This window comes from Dama dama, chromosome 12, assembly GCF_033118175.1.
Source record: "Dama dama isolate Ldn47 chromosome 12, ASM3311817v1, whole genome shotgun sequence".
Classification (NCBI taxonomy): domain Eukaryota; kingdom Metazoa; phylum Chordata; class Mammalia; order Artiodactyla; family Cervidae; genus Dama; species Dama dama.
The window spans coordinates 62178596-62200051 of record NC_083692.1 but is presented as its reverse complement, the minus strand read 5'-3'; the positions used below and the strand labels follow the sequence as shown (position 1 = coordinate 62200051).

Sequence of the window (21456 nt, the reverse complement as noted above, 5' to 3'; positions counted from 1 at the left end):
CGGGTCTCCAGAGGTGATCACATCCTAATCTCTAGAACCTCTGAATGTTATCTTATATGGCAAAGAGACTTTGAAGGTATGATTAAATTAAGAATTTTGAGACAGGAAGATTATTTCAAATAATTTCAGTGGGCCCTATGTTTAATCACATATATCTTTTTTTCTAAGACGGAGATTTGATAGAGGAGAGAAGGTCATGTGAAAGAGAAGATGCAACACTGCTGGTTTTAAAAATGAATGAAGGAGCCACAAGCTGAATGCAAGCGGCCTTTGGAAGCTAGAGATGACAAAGAGACAGATTCTCCCCTAGATCCTTCAGAAGATAGCAACCCTGCCGACATCTTGATTTGAGCTCCATTATACTCGTTTTAAATTTCTGTTCTCTAGAACTTTAAGATAACACGTGTGGTTGTTTTAAGCCATGAAGTGTGTGGTAATTTTTGTATAGTGGCAACAGAAAACTAATATAGCATGTAATCATGTACTGACTATAATGGTCAAAGTTTAATGAATTCTTTATCATCAGTTAACATCAGTCTCAGATCATTTTCAGTTTACTTTTCATCCAAATCTCTTTTTCCCTAAAAGAATTGTCTCAAGAGAAAATGAAAACAGGTTTTGTCTCATGATTTGATGTATCTCAACAGTCTCATGTCCTGCACATAGTACTGACAGTAATGATGATAATAATAATATGATATGTTGAACACTTCAGGTGAGAAATGAATCCTCTCAACAATTCTATGAAGTACTTAATACTGTTATCCTCATGTTATAGATAAGAAAACTTAGAGTGAGTCAGTCATTTGCCTTATATCATACAGTAAGAAAATAGCAGAGGCGGAATTTGAACCCATTGAGTTTTAAAATCTGGTAACTTAATGCTAGGCAATCAGTATTTTAATAGATGCAATTTAAAAAGTCAGCTTTATTGAGGTATAATTTACATGCAATAAAATTCATTTTAAATGCACAAGTCAAAAATATTTGATCAATATATATTATAGTGTAAGTATCAATTCAGCCAAGATACAGAACATGGCAGGCCTCAGCGTCCCTCACCATCTCCTGGAGTTTTCCTAAGTTCATGTCCATTGAGTTGGTGGTGTTATCCAGACATCTCATTCTCTGTCATCCCCTTCTTCTCCTGCCTTCAATCTTTCCCAGCATCAAGGTCTTTTCCAATGAGTCAGCTCTTCACATCTGATGGCCAAAGTATTGGAGCTTCAGCTTCAGCATCAGTCCTTCTAGTGAATATACAGAGCTGATTTCCTTTAGGATTGATTGGTTTGATCTCTTGAAGTCCAAGGGAATCTCAGGAGTCTTCTCATTGAAAGAATTGAAAGCATCAATTCTTCATTGCTCAGCCTTCTTTATGGTCCAATTACCACATCCATACATGACTACTGGAAAAAAGCATGGCTTTAACTATACAGACCTTTGCCGGCAAAGTGATGTCCCTGCTTTTTAATACACTGTCTAGGTTTGTCATAGCTTTTCTTCCAAGAAGCAAGTGTCTTTTACTTTATGGCTGCAGTCACCATCTGTAGTGATTCTGGAGCCTAAGAAAATAAAGTCTATCACTGTTTCCATTTTTCCCCCATCTATTAACCATGAAGTGATGGAACCTGATGCCATGATCTTAGTTTTTTGAATACCGAGTTTTAAGTCAGCTTTTTCACTCTCTTCTTTCACCTTCATCAAGAGGCTCTTTAGTTCCTCTTCACTTTCTGCCATTAGGGTGATATCATCTGCATATCTGAGGTGACTGATATTTCTCTTGGCAATCTTGATTCCATGTTGCACTTCATCCAGCCTGCTTTTTTCATGATATCCTCTGCATAGAAGTTAAATAAGCAGGGTGACATATACAGCCTTGAAGTACTCCTTTTCCCAGTCTGTTGTTCTGTGTTCAGTTCTAACAGTTGCTTCTTGGCCTGCATATGGTTTTCTGAGGAGGCAGGTAAGGTGGTCTGGTATTCCCATCTCTAAGAATTTTCCAGTTTTTTGTGATCCACACAGTCAAAGGCTTTAACATAGTCAATGAAGCAGAAGTAGATGTTTTTCTAGAATTCCCTTGCTTTTTCAATGATCCAATGGATCTTGGTAATTTGATCTCTTATTCCTCTGCCTTTTCTAAATCCAGCTTGTATATCTGGAAGTTTTCAGTTCATGTACTGTTGAAGGCTACCTTGAAGGATTTTTAGCACCACCTTGCTAGTGTGTGAGATGAGCATAGCTTATGTACAATTACTTGTTATAAAGTAATTTATCCTTCAGATTTTTAGAGCAATTTTGCCTAATTATTTAGTCATAAGACCACCTGTATTCATATTACACACAAATGAATAAATATGAACACCTAATTTTTAAACAATAAAAAAATTGCATTCTTTACATCATAACTTTCACTTTCTAACTGGATGAGCTTGATGTGGTCTCTTAATCTCTCTGCCTTAATTTCCTCATCTGGTAAATGATGATGATGACTGTAACTAGCGTAAGTTTTTTGTGGAAACCAAAATTAGCTATAGTATATAAGCCACAAATTGTCTCAAACATCATCTGCAGTATATTTTATCTATCGAGATATCAAATACTAGGTCTTTATTTCTCTTTCAATGCAATAGATTACATCAGTATACACTTCTTAATGTTGAACTATGAGTATACTACAGGAATAACTTGATAATAGACTACTATTTTCTTACTAGGTTTGATTCGATTTGCTAGTATTGTATTTAGAAGTAATGCATCTATATTTATACATAATATTATCCACTTTTCTTTCTTGTTTTATCTTTCCATGTTGTATGTTCAGTTTTTGCTTCAGAATCTATCATCTTCTATCTTTTTCCATTAGTGTAAGAAATAATCTCAGGCTTGTCCTTCATAGTACCGTACTGATTCATTTTCCACAATTTGGATTCTATCCTTCTGCTCCTACTATCATCTTGATCCAGCAGTATTATTTCTGATGTTACATTCTTTTCTGATCTTATCAAATTCCCCTTTATTTTGGTCATTTATCTAATTCTTCTTTTCTTGTTCCACTGTTGTATCATTCTTATCTTTTTTTGTTTCATACAGTTCATTTTACACTTTCTTGAAAATATAAATTGTCAGTAATTCTTCTTTGACAATATGTGCTTATTTTACTATGTACATGTTAGCCTCTTTTTATACTGTGGGATCAAGCCTGATTTCCTCTCTCTTTTTTTTATCTTCTTCCTCTTTATTCTTTTTAAATAGTTCTAAGTAATCCTGTGGCATTTTCCCTAAAACCGTTAGTGGGGCTTCTTTTATATGCACAGCATGGGTGTGGATTGTTAGCTCCTCCTCTAAAATTTAAAGCTATAGGCCAGGTGCATGTGAGATTTCACTACTATATAATGACTCAACAATCGAGAATAAATGGAAAAGTATTTGTACCTTTGAGCCTTTTAAGAGTTGAACTTTCTGGGGTTTTTTCCCTACACTTGGTGAGCTATTCTAACAGGGAGTAGCTTTCTAAATTCATCTTCGCTAGACTCTCAGTGAGGCTCAGTTTTTCTTGCTGGCTGTTGGTCGCTTGTGCATCAGATGTGCAATCTTATACAAAAAGGAAAAGTCACCACAGCACATATTTCTGTGCGGTGGAATTGCATTCTATTTTTAAACATGAATCCACAATTGGGAGGGCTCCCAAGGAAATCATGCCCAAATAAAAATAAACTGTGTTAAACATTAAAGTGATAATAATTTTTTGAACCTGTTGTCACTGGATGAACAAAGTGTTATGTAACAAATACCTTTTGAAAATTATGTAGTAAGTAGTCTGTGTGGGGATTAAATAGGAAAGGACTGCTTGTCAATTCCATGGCCTGCCTCTAGCTGCAATAGTCATAACTGTACTGAATTAAGATCATTTCTACTGATTTCTACTTAAACTACATTGCTTTTCCAGAAAGGAAAGTATCAGTTATCTTACATTAACTTTTTTTGTATTTCTTAAATGTATCACCTTAGATTTTTTTACCCAGTAGAGGTCTTTCAATAGCTTGCATGTAAAAAAATGAAAGATGCTCCCTCTAAGCTACCAATTCAGTTCAAGTTGTTCCATACATTAAAAAATTACCACTGGATACTTTAGTAAATGAAGTGCTAATGTAAATAGATGGCAGTGAGTGAAATAACATTTTATACAAAGGCTTATTTCTCTTGGTAGCATGAACTGCTATTTTGATTGCAGTGAGAGGAATCAATTCTGTCACCAAATCAGTATACAGAAATATCTCTTAAATGTTAATAAAATGATGATATCTTTTTTAAATCTATTCATTTTAATTAGGCTAACCAAGCACTGTTTACTCTATGTATTTTATAATTTACTTACAAAAATACATACTTTTGAAATAATATAGATATTAATAGATATAACTTACCGCTCCTATATCAATAATAAAATTATTATATCAACATTGAATGTATTTTATCTCAGAGAATATGCTTTGCCTGTGATCATGTTTACTATTTTATTAACATTTTATTTTTACCTATGTAATATAAACTCAAACTTGGATTATTTCTATTTATATTTATTAAATATGTACTATGTTAAAAAGACTTTTCTTAGGTCTAAAGAGGCCAGGTCTGAATTATCCTAGATTTTGAATTAATTTTTGAATAGATTTTATGGCTAGATTTTATTTAAAAGCAAGTATTACTTGTGTTATAACAAAAAGACACTAGAAATATAATTGATTTAAATAAGTTCTTACAAATATAATTTAAATGTCTATTCCATTATCCAAATCAATAAAGACAAATTATTGATTCACTAGTCTATTTTAGAGCTGATGACAAAATTACTATTAATAGACAAATGATCAAAAGGAATTCAGTACCAGAAGTTACTTAAATTTATGTCCAGATCATCTTGGTCAACAAAGTGAGGACTTGAGAAACAGAATAAAACTATTCAAGAGAAATTTGATTTAGCAAAGCTGATTCAGCCCATTATTATAGTATTATAGTAAGAAAATTCCAAAGTGAATATAATGGATTGTGTTAATACCGTTTAAAAGTAACTTTAAATCCTCAGAGGCAGGGTGTTTATGCTTTGGTAAGCACCAGATATCAATAGGTGTGAATTTAATCATCCCCAAGGATTTTCAAATGTTATGTAGTGCATGAAACAAGTTTGAAGTTGGAAAGCAAAACTTAACTGTATTTTTCTTCTGGGTTTCCTATTTCTTATCTTTTGGTCACCAGTCTTTAAGAGTCAGGGGCCAGAGTTAGGACACATTTATCTCACGCTTAAGGATTACAGTCAATAAATGCTGTACAATAATCGTGTAATATCTCATGAGCTTTGACCTGAGTTTTGGAGTTATTCATGGTGCTATTCAATAAGACAATTCCTATTTTAGTACTATTTCATATAAACTGCAGTATAAAATATAATTTGCTTAAATATTACTTATAATTACTACTACCAAGTTCTCTTCCTTCATTAAGTCCTAAACATAAACTTGCTTCTAATTATTTTACTATAAGTATTTTTTATATATTTTAGATAAGTAATTTAAATATATGTCCTAAAATGGGCATACTCTTTTAAAATAGATATTTGAAATTACCAAATTCATATAAATTAATCTCTAGCTTGCTTTACTCCAAAGCCTAGGGAATCACTTGCATATATATTATGTTTTCATTCTAACCAGTAATACAGACTCATTAATTTGAGCTTCAAGATGTGCCAAAATCATCTAGCTCCAGGCAAGAGCTATATCTATTGATAGGTAATTGGTAACATCATTTGTATTATACACACAGACAAAATGGGAAATTATAAAATCATTATTTTCTGCCTGAATAGAAACAGCTGCATGCATTCATTGTTATTTTTTTAAATATATAATTGCAATGATATCTTAAATTTTAAAAGTCAGTTTACTTTCTCTTGTCATTACCATGCCTTCTTATATCCAGTTGAACCTCTATATCAGTATCAAAAATTTTACTAAAACATAGCTTTCATAAGACTCTATTTCTCCAATATATGTCAGAGACCATTATAGATTTTGTCACTATTTGCTTCTAAAACAGAGCAGGACTTTTGCATTTATTTCTGCCCTGATTTTTAAGATTTCTTTCCTTCTGCTAACCCTGGGGTTCTTCATTTCTTCCTTCTCTAATTGCTTTAGGTGTAGAGTTAGGTTATTTATTTGGTTTTTTTCTTGTTTCCTGATGTAAGCCTGTAATGCTATGAACCTTCCCCTTAGCACTGCTTTTACAGTGTCCCATAGGTTTTGGGTTGTTGTGTTTTCATTTTCATTCATTTCTATACATATTTTGATTTCTTTTTTGATTTCTTCTATGATTTGTTGGTTATTCAGAAGCATGTTATTTAGCCTCCATATGTTTGAAGTTTTAACAATTTTTTTCCTGTAATTGAGATCTAATCTTACTGCACTGTGGTCAGAAAAGATGACTGGAATGATTCCAATTTTTTTGAATTTTCCAAGACCAGATTTATGGCCCAGGATGTGATCTATTCTGGAGAAGGTTCCGTGTGCACTTGAGAAAAAGGTGAAGTTGATTGTTTTGGCGTGAAATGTCCTGTAGATACCAATTAGGTCTAGCTGGTCCATTGTATCATTTAAGGTTTGTGTTTCCTTGTTAATTTTCTGTTTAGTTGATCTATCCATAGTTGTGAGTGGGGTATTAAAGTCTCCCACTATTATTGTGTTACTATTAATTTCCTCTTTCATACTCGTTAGTGTTTGCCGTACATATTGCGGTGCTCCTATGTTGGGTGCATATATATTTATAATTGTTATATCTTCTTCTTGGATTGATCCTTTGATCATTATGTAGTGTCCTTCTTTGTCTCTTTTCACATCCTTTATTTGAAAGTCTATTTTATCTGATATGAGTATTGCGACTCCTGCTTTCTTTTGGGCTCCGTTTGCATGAAATATTTTTTTCCAGCCCTTCACTTTTAGTCTGTATGTGTCTCTTGTTTTGAGGTGGGTCTCTTGTAGACAGGATATATAGGGGTCTTGTTTTTGTATCCATTCAGCCAATCTTTGTCTTTTGGTTGGGGCATTCAACCCATTTACATTTAGGGTAATTATTGATAGGTGTGGTCCCATTGCCATTTACTTTGTTGTTTTGGGTTCACGTTTATACAACCTTTCTGCATTTCCTGTCTAGAGAAGATCCTTTAGCATTTGTTGAAGAGCTGGTTTGGTGGTGCTGAATTCTCTCAGCTTTTGCTTATCTGTAAAGCTTTTGAATTCTCCTTCATATCTGAATGAGATCCTTGCTGGATACAGTACTCTAGGTTGTAGGTTATTCTCTTTCATTACTTTCAGTACGTCCTGCCATTCCCTTCTGGCCTGGAGGGTTTCTATTGATAGATCAGCTGTTATCCTTATGGGAATCCCTTTCTGTGTTATTTTTTGTTTCTCCCTTGCTGCTTTTAATATTTGTTCTTTGTGTTTGATCTTTGTTAATTTGATTAGTATGTGTCTTGGGGTGTTTCGCCTTGGGTTTATCCTGTTTGGGACTCTCTGGGTTTCTTGGACTTGGGTGGCTATTTCCTTCCCCATTTTAGGGAAGTTTTCAGCTATTATCTCCTCGAGTATTTTCTCATGCAAAAGAAACTAAAGAGACCATAGCAAAAATCAACAAAGCTAAAAGCTGGTTTTTTGAAAAAATAAACAAAATTGACAAACCATTAGCAAGACTCATTAAGAAACAAAGGGAGAAGAACCAAATTAACAAAATTAGAAATGAAAATGGAGAGATCACAACAGACAACACTGAAATACAAAGGATCTTAAGAGACTACTACCAGCAGCTCTATGCCAATAAAATGGACAACGTGGAAGAAATGGACAAAATCTTAGAAAAGTATAACTTTCCAAAACTGAACCAGAAAGAAATAGAAGATCTTAACATACCCATCACAAGCAAGGAAATCGAAACTGTAATCAGAGATCTTCCAGCAAACAAAAGTCCAGGACCAGATGGCTTCACAGCTGAATTCTACCAAAAATTCAGAGAAGAGCTAACACCTATCTTACTCAAACTGTTCCAGAAAACTGCAGACGAAGGTAAGCTTCCAAACTCATTCTATGAGGCCACCATCATCCTAATTCCAAAACCAGACAAAGATGCCACAAAAAAAGAAAACTACAGGCCAATATCACTGATGAACATAGATGCAAAAATCCTTAACAAAATTCTAGCAAACAGAATCCAACAACATATTAAAAAAATCATACACCATGACCAAGTGGGCTTTATCCCAGGAATGCAAGGATTCTTTAATATCCGCAAATCAATCAATGTAATACAGCACATTAACAAATTGAAAGATAAAAACCATATGATTATCTCAATAGATGCAGAGAAAGCCTTTGACAAAATTGAACACTCATTTATGATTAAAACTCTCCAAAAAGCAGGAATAGAAGGAACATACCTCAACATAATAAAAGCGATATATGACAAACCCACAGCAAGCATCACCCTCAATGGTGAAAAATTGAAAGCATTTCCCCTGAAATCAGGAACAAGACAAGGGTGCCCACTCTCACCACTACGATTCAACATAGTGTTGGAAGTTTTGGCCATAGCAATCAGAGCAGAAAAAGAAGCAAAAGGAATCCAGATAGGAAAAGAAGAAGTGAAACTCTCACTGTTTGCAGATGACATGATCCTCTACATAGAAAACCCTAAAGACTCTACCAGAAAATTACTAGAGCTAATCAATGAATATAGTAAAGTTGCAGGATATAAAATAACACACAGAAATCCCTTGCATTCCTATATACTAACAATGAAAAAACAGAAAGAGAAATTAAGGAAACAATACCATTCACCATTGCAACAAAAAGAATAAAATACTTAGGAGTAGATCTACCTAAAGAAACAAAAGACCTATACATAGAAAACTATAAAACACTGATGAAAGAAATCAAAGAGGGCACAAACAGATGGAGAAACATACCGTGTTCATGGATTGGAAGAATCAATATTGTCAAAATGGCTATTCTACCCAAAGCAATCTATAGATTCAATGCAATCCCTATCAAGCTACCAACGGTATTTTTCACAGAACTAGACCAAAGAATTTCACAATTTGTATGGAAATACAAAAAACCTCGAATAGCCAAAGCAATCTTGAGAAAGAAGAATGGAACTGGAGGAATCAACCTGCCTGACTTCAGGCTCTACTACAAAGCCACAGTCATCAAGACAGTATGGTACTGGCACAAAGACAGAAATATAGATCAATGGAACAGAATAGAAAGCCCAGAGATAAATCCACGAACCTACGGACACCTTATCTTTGACAAAGGAGGCAAGGATATACAATGGAAAAAAGACAACCTCTTTAACAAGTGGTGCTGGGAAAACTGGTTAACCACCTGTAAAAGAATGAAACTAGAACACTTTCTAACACCATACACAAAAATAAGCTCAAAATGGATTAAAGATCTAAATGTAAGACCAGAAACTATAAACTCCTAGAGGATAACGTAGGCAAAACACTCTCTGACATAAATCACAGCAAGATCCTCTATGACCCACCTCACAGAATATTGGAAATAAAAGCAAAACTAAACAAATGGGACCTAATGAAACTTAAAAGCTTTTGCACTACAAAGGAAACTATAAGTAAGGTGAAAAGACAGCCCTCAGATAGGGAGAAAATAATAGCAAATGAAGAAACAGACAAAGGATTAATCTCAAAAATATACAAGCAACTCCTGAAGCTCAATTCCAGAAAAATAAATGACCCAATCAAAAAATGGGCCAAAGAACTAAACAGACATTTCTCCAAAGAAGACATACAGATGGCTAACAAACACATGAAAAGAAGCTCAACATCACTCATTATTAGAGAAATGCAAATCAAAACCACAATGAGGTACCATTACACGCCAGTCAGGATGGCTGCTATCCAAAAGTCTACAAGCAATAAATGCTGGAGAGGGTGTGGAGAAAAGGGAACCCTCTTACACTGTTGGTGGGAATGCAAACTAGTACAGCCGCTATGGAAAACAGTGTGGAGATTTCTTAAAAAACTGGAAATAGCACTGCCATATGACCCAGCAATCCCACTTCTGGGCATACACACTGAGGAAACCAGATCTGAAAGAGACACGTGCACCCCAATGTTCATCGCAGCACTGTTTATAATAGCCAGGACATGGAAGCAACCTAGATGCCCATCAACAGATGAATGGATAAGGAAGCTGTGGTACATATACACCATGGAATATTACTCAGCCGTTAAAAAGAATTCATTTGAACCAGTCCTAATGAGATGGATGAGACTGGAGCCCCTTATACACAGTGAAGTAAGCCAGAAAGATAAAGAACATTACAGCATACTAATACATATATATGGAATTTATAAAGATGGTAACGATAACCCTATATGCAAAACAGAAAAAGAGACACAGAAATACAGAACAGACTTTTGAGCTCTGTGGGAGAAGGTGAGGGTGGGATGTTTTGAAAGAACAGCATGTATATTATCTATGGTGAATCAGATCACCAGCCCAGGTGGGATGCATGAGACAAGTGCTCGGGCCTGGTGCACTGGGAAGACCCAGAGGAATCGGGTGGAGAGGGAGGTGGGAGCGGGGATCAGGATGGGGAATACGTGTAAATCTATGGCTGATTCATATCAATGTATGACAAAACCCAAAGAGAAAAAAAAAATAAATAAATAAAACAGAGCAGGACCCTATGGGGCCTTCCCAGGTACAAATCCTTTTCAAGTCCCCCATTTTTAATTTATTGGAACAAGGCTTCAGTTTCCTAGACCTTCTGGGTCTACCAAAGGGCAGATTCAAATAGTTGCTATTCAGAAGAGTGAAGAAAGGCGGAAGCAAAGGAGGAACAGGCAAGAAACAGTAGGACAATAATGGGGCAGGGTCCTGGGTCCTCCTGAAGAAATAGACATAACAATATCTTTGAATTCTTCTGCAGGACCAAAGGCACAAGATTCCTGGAGTACCACCTCATTACCTCACCACCAACCAATCAGAAGAAAGTCTCACACCGTGCAGTCCTCACCCGGAACTTTGCCTATAGAACACTTCCTTAAATACCATCAGGGAGTTTGAGCTTTTTAGCTTGAGCTCTGCATTCTCCTTGTCCATTCTGCATTAAACTTTTCTCTGCTACAAACTGATATTTGGATTTGTTTGGCCTCATTGTCTGTAGGGCACATGAACTTGCTTGTATTCAGCAACACTTATCTCTTTTAGAGGATGGCTTACATTTCCTTTCTTCCTTAGAAACTTTATTTTAACTTTGCTATTCTAGATGTTCTCTCCCTTGTTCACCCATGGCATGGGCTTGTCATGCATTTTTGCTGTATATTACATTTTGACTTTTATCTTATTCAGCAATTTATTATCCCAAATAAATAATGGACTATTTGATGGATAGTTCTATCATCCTTTAAATTTCTCTAAACTAGGCATAAGCATGTTCAACTCATCCTACTGACTAGAAATGAGTGAATCTAAGACCTAATGAGACCACAAAGGGCCCTGGAGGGCTCCTGGGCACAAAGTATTTTTGTGTCCCCCCATTTCTTGGATTTTAGAAAACAGCCTTCATTCAGCCTTCATGTCCTTCCCTGACTTCCAGTGGGCAGATTCAAGCTGTTGTTAATCAGGGAAGGGAGGGGAGGTGAGACCAAAGAGAAATAAGCAGTGAAGAGCAGCCTTGAGGTAAGGTCCTGATTCCCCATCAAGGGATACACACAAAGATATCTTTGAGCTATTTTCCAGATATTGAAACCCTTCCAGGTAAGAGAAAAGAACAATTACAAGAATGTAGACCCCAGATCAGTTAGATCTAAAGGTTGATGATACTGACTCCTACTTACCTCACCACAAAGCCATCGCCATCAGAAGAACGTTGTTGTTGTTCAGCCACTAAGCTATGTCTGACTCTGTAACCCTATGGACTGCAGCATGCCAGGCTCCTCTGTTCTTCACTATCTCCTGGAGTTTGCTCAAACTCACGTTCTTTGAGTCGATGATGCTATCTAACCATCCCATCCACTGCTGCCCCCTCCTCCTCAGAAGAATGCCCATGGACTAACTGAGGCAGGAGGTAGATGCTCTCCACCCTCAGGGTAAGGTGATAGGAAATTTATTTCCTATAGACCCAAAGTCGAATATGAGAATAGCAGGGAAACTAAGAAAGGAGACTGGGCCCTGCACAACCACATATTTCTCATTTTCAAAGTCAGGAGACCTCCTCAATTACACATAAACAGAAGGTCTCCTTGGAGGTCAAAAGGGAAGAAATGTTAACTGATGTTAGTCTACCGATAGGTCTCTGCAGTACAATCCATCTTGGTTAAGAGATACAAGTGCACACCTGTGAAGGTCCTGAGATATAACCAAATATGGTTCAGGTAAATCAAAACCAGAAAAAATGCCCCATAGAAGGAATTCAAACTGAAGTAGGAGGTAGATGAGTCCCATCAGGGTAAAGCGATAAGAGATTCATTCCCTATTGATTGAAACTCCAAGATGAGAACAGCAGGACAGTCAAGGGAGGAGGCTGAGTCCTGCCCAGCCCACATATTTCTCATTCTCAAAGTCAGGAGACCTCCCTGACCACATATGTGCAACAGCCTATCGGGCTGGCCACTACCCAGAAGCCCAAATTATAAACTTCATAGTTGCTCAGGCAAAAGGAATAAACTCCAAAATAGGAAGAATAATCATAGGACGTAAACTCTACAGACAAGGGATCACTCCAAGTCCTGGCAACTGGTCCACTCTCATTCAAAAGCCCTTCTCTGGTGGTTCTGGGTTGGGTGACCTGCACAGGGTATCACGGGAGCCAGATACATTGTCAGAAATCAATGGGAGAGGAGAGGATGCTTGAAACCTCACTGGAATCAAAGGGAATTTAGGGAATGCTCTGAACCCCTTCAGGTTAAAACCTCCTGATAAGTGTTTCCAGGACACTGTATTTCACTCTAGGAGCAATCTCTTATTCTTGGTTGCAAGTTACTCAACATGGGAGGATCCCTCTCCAAGCCAGAAGAAACATCTCTGGAGTGTATCCTTAAGAACTGGAAATTCTTAGATCAAAGAGTTAAAAAAGGAGGAATTTAAATTGTACTGTAGCAGTGCTTGGCCTTTGTACACATTGAGGAATGGAGAAAAATGGCCTGAAAATGAGTCTCTAAATTATAAAACCATTCTGCAATTGGATCTTTACTGCTGCAGGATGGTAAAGTGGAGTGAGATTCCCTATGTTCAAGACTTCATGGTCCTTACCAAAATACTGCCCTACACAGCTCTTGTAATTTAAAACCTGGAAAACCAGAAGACTCTCCCGACATTTTAGATGATCTCTTTCTAAGCTCCTCCATCTCTCCAGTCAGGAAACCTAGCTCTTCCTGTTCCTGACAGTATCCCTTCATCTCTGGAGCTATCTACTTCTCCCAGTCCCTCCAACCAATCCCAAACTCTACCTCCCTATGTCCTTCTATACCATCTGTTACCCCAAGAAACAGAAGCTAGTCCTGCTGGGGTAATTTACAGTTGAGCTTCCTATCACCCAGGATCAGGGGAATTATGCCCTCTTAAGGAAGTGGCAAATGGCAAAGAGACAATTAGAGTACACGTGACCTTCACTTTAACTGACTTAGCTCAATACAAACAGAAACTGGGTCAACTTTTGAAGACCTTAGTAAGTTTAGTGAAGGGTTTCATGCCCTCACTCTGGTCTATGATTTAACTTGGAAGATGTTCAAGTAGCTCTGTCTACTTGCTGTACCCCTGAGAAAACAGAATCTGGACAGCAGCTAGGGGCATGCTGATCAGCTTGCCAGAGTCCAATCTGAACATTATGCTATGAGTGGAGATGTAGTCCTGAATCAAGAACACTTTTGGAATCATAATTCTTGGGAGGGAACAGAAGCCAAGAAGCACATGATCCACTGTATATTAGAAGGCATGAGAAAGCATATTAGAAAGTGAGTTAACTATGAAAAGGTTAAAGGAGTGACCCAAGGGGGGAAAAATCCAGCCCTCTTTCACGGGTGGCTTGTGGAGGCATTTAGATAATATACCAATATATTGCACGTAGATCCCCCCATTTCCAAAGGTCATTCTCTACTGGGACAGCATTTTATTAGCCAGTTCACCACTCATATTGGGTGGAAACTCCCAAAGCTACAATTTGGCCCACAAACACCCATGCCCCAGCTTTTAGATGTGGCCTTTAGGGTATTTAATAATGGAGACCAAGATCAGGAGAAACAGAGAACCCAACAAGAGAAAAGACAGGCCAGCGTTCATGCACAACTGATAACCGTTGCTGTCAGCCAGGCCTTGCAACCTCAGGACAACCCAAGGGGGCCAATAAAGTCCACCCATCCATCCAGAGGTAAGACCAACAAGGCGGAATGTTGTTACTACAAATGCACGTCAACTGGCACCTGGGCCTGAGATTGCCAGAAAGAGTCCCCTGGGCCATGCCCAGCCTGCAAAACAAACAGGTCATTGGAGACCTGTTTGTCCTCTGTCTGGAAGGAGAAGTGGGGCGCCCACTCTGGAGATGGCCATGCTGAATGACTGAGGTGGCCAGGGGATTCTGGTGGCTCCTCCCAACCAGATGTCTATTTTGATGGAAGAGCCCCAGGGAGTCCTTGACATGGCAGCCAAGAAAATCAATTTCCTAATTGATACAGGAGCTACTCACTCTGTGTTAATTTTTCACACTGAGTCTCTCTCCTCTAAAAGCTGCACTGTGACTGGTGTCAATGGAAAGTCTTGCACTCATTATTTCACTGGACCTCTCACTTGCCAATTTTAGCAACAGTTGATTTCGCATGCCTTTCTAGTTGTGCCTCAGTGTCCTACCCTCTCCTTAGGAGGGACTTTCTGGGTTTGGGGCCATACTCGGGTTAGGAGGCCACAAGCAGCCTCTTATTTTGACTCTGACTAAGCCAGACCAGGGCTTCTCAGGTGGCTCAGTGGTAAAGAAGCCTCCTGCCAATGCAGGAGTTGCAGGAGACCCAGGTTCAATCCCTGGGTTGGGAAGATCCCCTGGAGAAGGAAATGGCAACCCACTCAGTACTCTTGCCTGGAGAATCTCATGGACAGAGGAGTCTGGAGGGCTACAGTCCATGGGGTCGCAGAGTCAGCCAAGACAGGAACTGAGCATGCACGCAGAAACTGCCTATCCTAACAAGAGACAATATCCTAAAAAGTCGAAAGCAAAGAAGGGTTTACAACACTTTGTAGATAAATTCTTAAGGCCTCTTGGTGCCCTGCCAGTCTCCATACAATGCTCCTATTTCAGTTGTGGAGCCAAATGATGTCTATAGAATAGTATCAGACCTTAGAGCAGTTAAAAACACAGTAGTCCCTATACCTTCCCTTATGGACAATCCTTATAGCATGTTAGCCCAAATCCCTGAGAATGTTAAATAGTTTATTGTACTCGATCTCAAGAATGCCTCCTTTTATAAACAGTGCTGCGGTGAACATTGGGGTGCATGTGTTTCTTTCAGATCTGGTTTCCTCAGTGTGTATGCCCAGAAGTGGGATTGCTGTTTATAATAGCCAGGACATGGAAGCAACCTAGATGCCCATCAGCAGACGAATGGATAAGGAAGCTGTGGTACATATACACCATGGACTATTACTCAGCCATTAAAAAGAATTCATTTGAATCAGTTCTAATGAGATGGATGAAATTGGAGCCCATTATACAGAGTGAAGTAAGCCAGAAAGATAAAGAACATTACAGCATACTAACACATATATACGGAATTTAGAAAGATGGTAATGATAACCCTATATGCAAAACAGAAAAAGAGACACAGAAGTACAGAACAGACTTTTGGACTCTGTGGGAGAAGGTGAGGGTGGGATGTTTCGAGAGAACAGCATGTATATTATCTATAGTGAAACAGATCACCAGCCCAGGTGGGATGCATGAGACAAGTGCTCGGGCCTGGTGCACCGGGAAGACCCAGAGGAATCGGGTGGAGAGGGAGGTGGGAGGGGGGATCAGGATGGGGAATACATGTAACTCCATGGCTGATTCATGTCAATGTATGACAAAACCCACTGCAATGTTGTGAAGTAATTAGACTCCAACTAATAAAAATAAATGAAAAAAAAAAAAAAAAAAGAATGCCTCCTTTTGTATCCCAGTTCATTCCTCATCACAACATCATTTGTCCTCAAGTGGACTAATACTGACTCAGGCCAAATGCAACAATACACCTGGACAGTATTGCCTCAGGGTGTTAGGGAGAGCCCACACTCGTTCACCCAGTCCCTAGGAAAGGAACTAAGGGAAATAAACCTAAAAAGAGGTGTTCTTGTACAGTACACAGAAGATATATTAATATCTAGTCTCTCCATGGAGTCTTCAGATCAAAATACCATCGAAAACCTTAATTTCCTTGGGTCCCAGGGTTACAGAGTCTCTCAGAAAGAGGCACACATCTCAAAGCAACAAGTTAAATATCTGGGATGTATTTTAAACCCCATAATAGACAGTTATCTCCAAAGTGACAACAAGCTATATTAGGCCTAAGCTGCTCCAAAGACAAAGAAATATCTCTGTACCTTTTGGAGCATGGCCGGATTTTATAGAATTTGGATTCCAGGATTTAGGCTAATGGCTAAGCTCCTGTATGAAGCCACTAACGGCCCAGATACAGAACTATTACTTTGAAACAGGGAACAGGAATAGGCTTTTAATGATATCAAGCAAGCTCTCAACAGAGTCCCTGTTTTGGGTCTCCCCAATTTGAGAAAGGCATTCACCTTGTAAGTCACTGAAAAGCAAACGACAGTTTTGGGGATCCTTATACAGAATCCAGGGGAAGCTCCTCAGCCTATAGGATACTTTTCCAAGCAACTAGATAGACTCCCTGGCCCTAGGGCCTGCCTGCTTCCAGGTGGTAGCAGCTACAAATTTATTGGTGGAAGTAGGTAATAAGCTTACCGTTGAACAGCTGCTGAAAGTCCAGACCCCTCATCAAGTGCAAGGGGTCTTAGTGATAAAAAGCCACCATGGGCTAACTGGAGGCTACCTTATCAAGTACTAGGCTTTGCTCCTTGACTTCCCAGAGCTAACCCTCAAAATCTGACACACTCTTAACCCAGCTACCTTAATGCCTGCCAAAAGCTCAGAGCTAACATATTCTTGCCTCAAAACCTTTGACCAGGCCTCTGCCTGTAGGTCTGACCTAAGTCCAGGCCGTAGAAAACCAACAGTTTACTGATGGCAGTAGTTTTGTCAGAGATGGATTCAGGAGGGCAGGGTATGCTATCATGAGCACCCATAGTGTCACAGAAGCAAAACCTTTGCCACCAATCACCTTGGCCCAAAAGGCTGAACTGATAGATCTAATCCAAGCCTTAATCTTGGGGGAAGGATACATACACAGACTCAAAATATGCCTTCCTTGTTTTACGTACCTACATAGCTCTCTGGAAAGAGAGAGGACTTCTAAATGCAAGAAACATCCTTATAAAATATGTGACTGAGATCTTACATCTCACAGAAAGAATCCAAAAACTGAAACAGATACTAGTCATCCACTGCCACAGGCACCAAAGGGGAAATTCTCCAAGTTCCCAAGGAAACTGCAGGGCAGATGGGGAAGCAAAGGAAGCAGCCCTGATGCCCATAGCCAAAATGGCTCTAGTCCCATCACTTACATTATACTCAGGTACTTGACCTCCAAAGAAAACTGGGAAATAGGCAGAGGGGGGAATGAGGGAATGGATGGCTGGTGGCACATAGATCAGAAGTTGCTCATAAATCTCTCTGACCAATGGAAAATTATTAAAGGGCTATAGAATTCTCTCCCTCTGGGGAGAGATGCAATGTTTATGATTGTTTTCCTACTTTTTACAGGGAAAGAGTTCCTAGAGACAATTAGAGTCACTTAAGCCTGTGCCCTGTGCATCACCCATAATCCAGGAGGCAATGTCAAGCCTCCTCCGCTTGTTAGCTGTAATGAGGGACTTACCCAGGAGAGAACTGATAATAGACTCCACTCAGATGCCCTCCTTCCAGGGCTTCACATACTTACTAGTCTTGAAAGACATTTCTACTGGACGAATAGAGGCCTTCCCTACTGGAACAGAGAAGGTGACTCAAGTGGCCAAAGCATTCCTAAAGGAAATTATTTCTAGATTTCAGTTGCCCTGCCACCTTCAGAGTGACAATGGACCTTCTTTTGTAGCAAAGGTCACACAACAGCTTTAGCAGACTTTAGGAATTAAATTCACCACCTCCATTTGTCCTAGAGACCTCAGTCCTCAAGAAAAGATGAACAGACTAATCATACTCTAAAGAAAACCTTGGGCAAATTCTGTCTGGAAATGTCAGAGTCGTGCTATCACCTGCTGCCAATAGCCCTCTTAAAGGTCAGGGCAGCTCCTAAAACATCCACTAAATTGAGTCATTGTGAAATGATATAAGGAATAGAAGATCATTCCTTACTCTGGACAGGCTAACTGACCCAGAAACCCTGGCTCATCTTAAATATGTTACAAACCAAGGCCCGATTCAGAAGGCTCTACAAGCATATGGCAACAGAGAGCAGCCCTCTCCAGATGACAGTCCCAGGTTGTGTTGTTTTGTCGTTGTTCAGTCCCTAAGTCTTGTCTGACTCTTTGTGAGCCCCATGGCCTGGAGCCCACCAGGCTCATCTGTCCATGGGATTCTTCAGGCAAGAATACCGGAGTGTGTTGCCATTTCCTTCTCCAAGGGATCTTCCTGATCTAGAGATCAAACCTATGTCTCCTGCATCTCCAGGCAGATTCTTTACACAGAGTCACCTGAGAAGCCAGCTTTCCTATACCTATTTCCCCTATCTACAGGATGTGAACCAAAACTCCAAGACAAGAACTCAGTACAAATGAGAAAGGAGGCTAGGTCCTTCTCAGACCACATGTTTGTCATTCTTGAAATCAGGAGACTTCCCTAAATATAGAAGCACAGAAAGACTCCTTGGAGGTCAAAAGGGAAAAGAAGCTACTGATGCCAGGCTACCCATAGGCCTCTTCAGTAGGATCCATCTTGGCTAAACAATGCGTGTACACACGAGTGGATCCTGAGATACACCAAATATGAACTCTGAACCAGGCAAATCAAAAAGACTGGGCAAAAAAAAAAAAAAAAAAAAAAAGGAAGGAATAGTCCATAAAAGAATTCAAACCACCATGAGGGTGTGACTCAGGGATTCTCTAAGTCTGGCTGTGTGTCTATCCACACATGTACTGTATTCTTTTCCTCCTAATACTTTACTTGCTTCACTACTTTCTGTCTTTTTCTGTCTTTGTGGGAATTCTTTTCTCCAAAGCCAAGGGTCAGGGTCTTGTAACTGACCACTGGTCTGATGACTAGGATTCGGTTCTTTCACTATACAACCTGGCCTCGATCTCTGGCTGGAGAACTGAATCCCCACTTTAAGCTGCTGCAGGTAGAGGCCATCAAAGATCATGATCATGCCTTCTTCAAATAATTACTATAAAACTTCTCAATATCTTCCCCAAGTTGGGACACACAGTTTTGAGGGCATTAGCTTACTGTGGCACCCTTTGCCTGGCAAAGCAATAAAGCTGTCATTTTATGAATAAGTGAGTGTTTAGTTGCTCAGTCCTGTCCAAATCTTTGTGACTCCATGGACTATAACCCACAAAACTCCTCTGTCCATTGAATTCTCCAGGCAAGAATACTGGAGTGGGTTGCCATTTCCTTTTCCAGGGGATCATCCCCACCCAGGAAGTTCCTTGGATCTCCTCAATTGCAGGGATTTTTTTTTTTTTTTACCATTTACTGAGCTGCCAGGGAAGCCTATCATTTTCTACTTCACCCAAAACTCTTGTCTCTGAGATTCATTATGCACTGGTGTACAGAGAAGCTGAGCTTTCAGCATTACTAAGGATACAAATATTCATCACAATAAATTTATATTTTCAGTTAAGCTAGTTTCAAAAAGTATACTGGATGAGAAACAAAAGCTTTCAACTTATTTGCTTACCATTAATTCAATTGGTGAAATAATACAGTTCATTAATTACACTGAAAATGAGATATATATTTGAAACATCAGACTTTCTCAGTCACTTTGTTAATTTCATTTAAACATCCCTCTACTATACCTTGACCATCCCCAAGAAAAATAAATGCAAAAAGGCAAAATGGCTGTCTGACTAGGCCTTACAAATAGCTGAGAAAGAAGAGAAGCTAAAGGCAAAGGAGAAAAGGAAAGATATACTCATTTGAATCCAGAGTTCCAAAGAACACCAAGGAGAGATAAGAGTCTTCCTCAGTGATAAATGCAAAAAAAGAGGAAAACAATAGAATGGGACAGACTAGAGATCTCTTCAAGAAGATTAGTGATACCAAGGGAACATTTCATGCAAAGATGGGCTCAATAAACGACAGAAATGGTATGGACCTAACAGAAGCAGAAGATATTAAGAAGAGGTGGCAAGAATACACAAAAGAACTATACAAAAAAGATCTTCATGACCCAGATAATCACAATGGTGTCATCACTCACCTAGAGCCAGACATCCTGGAATAAGAAGTCAAGTGGGCCTTCGGAAGCATCACTACAAACAAAGCTAGTGGAGCTGATGGAATTCCAGTGGAGCAATTTCAAATCCTGAAAGATGATGCTGTGAAGTGCTGCACTCAATATGCCAGCAAATTTGGAAAACTCAGCAGTGGCCACAGGACTGGAAAAGGTCAGTTTTCATACCAATCCCAAAGAAAGGCAATGCCAAAGAATGCTCAAACTACCACACAATTGCACTCATCTCACATACTAGCAAACTAATGCTCAAAATTCTCCAAGCCAGGCTTCAACAGTATGTGAACTGTGAACTTCCAGATGTTCAAGGTGGTTTTAGAAAAGGCAGAGGAACCAGAACTCAAATTGCAACATCCACTGGATCATAGAAAAAGCAAGAGAGTTCCAGAAAAACATCTCTTTCTGCTTTATTGACTACACCAAGGCCTTTGAGAGTGTGGATCACAATAAACTGTGGAAAATTCTGAAAGAGATGGGAATACCAGACCACCTGACCTGCCTCCTGAGAAATCTGTATGCAGATCAAGAAGCAATAGTTAGAACTGGACATGGAACAACAGACTGGTTCCAAATTGGGAAAGGAGTACGTCAAGGCTGTATATTGTCACCCTGCTTATTTAACTTATATGCAGAATACATCATGCAAAATGCCAGGCTGGATGAAGCACAAGCTGGAATCAAGATTGCCGGAAGAAATATCAATAACCTGAGAATTGGAGATGACACCACCCTTGTGGCAGAGAGCATAGAAGAACTAAAGAGCCTTTTGTTGTAAGTGAAAGAGGAGAGCGAAAAAGTTGGCTTAAACCTCAGCATTCAGAAAACTA

The 21456-nt window shown here is 39.0% G+C and overlaps 1 protein-coding gene across 1 annotated transcript in view; it reads right to left on the bottom strand.

Moving 5' to 3' along the window:
- MDGA2 (MAM domain containing glycosylphosphatidylinositol anchor 2) overlaps window positions 1-21456 on the bottom strand; it is an 884707-nt gene that overhangs the window by 13916 nt on the left and 849335 nt on the right. The gene's annotated exons all lie outside the window — the stretch shown is intronic.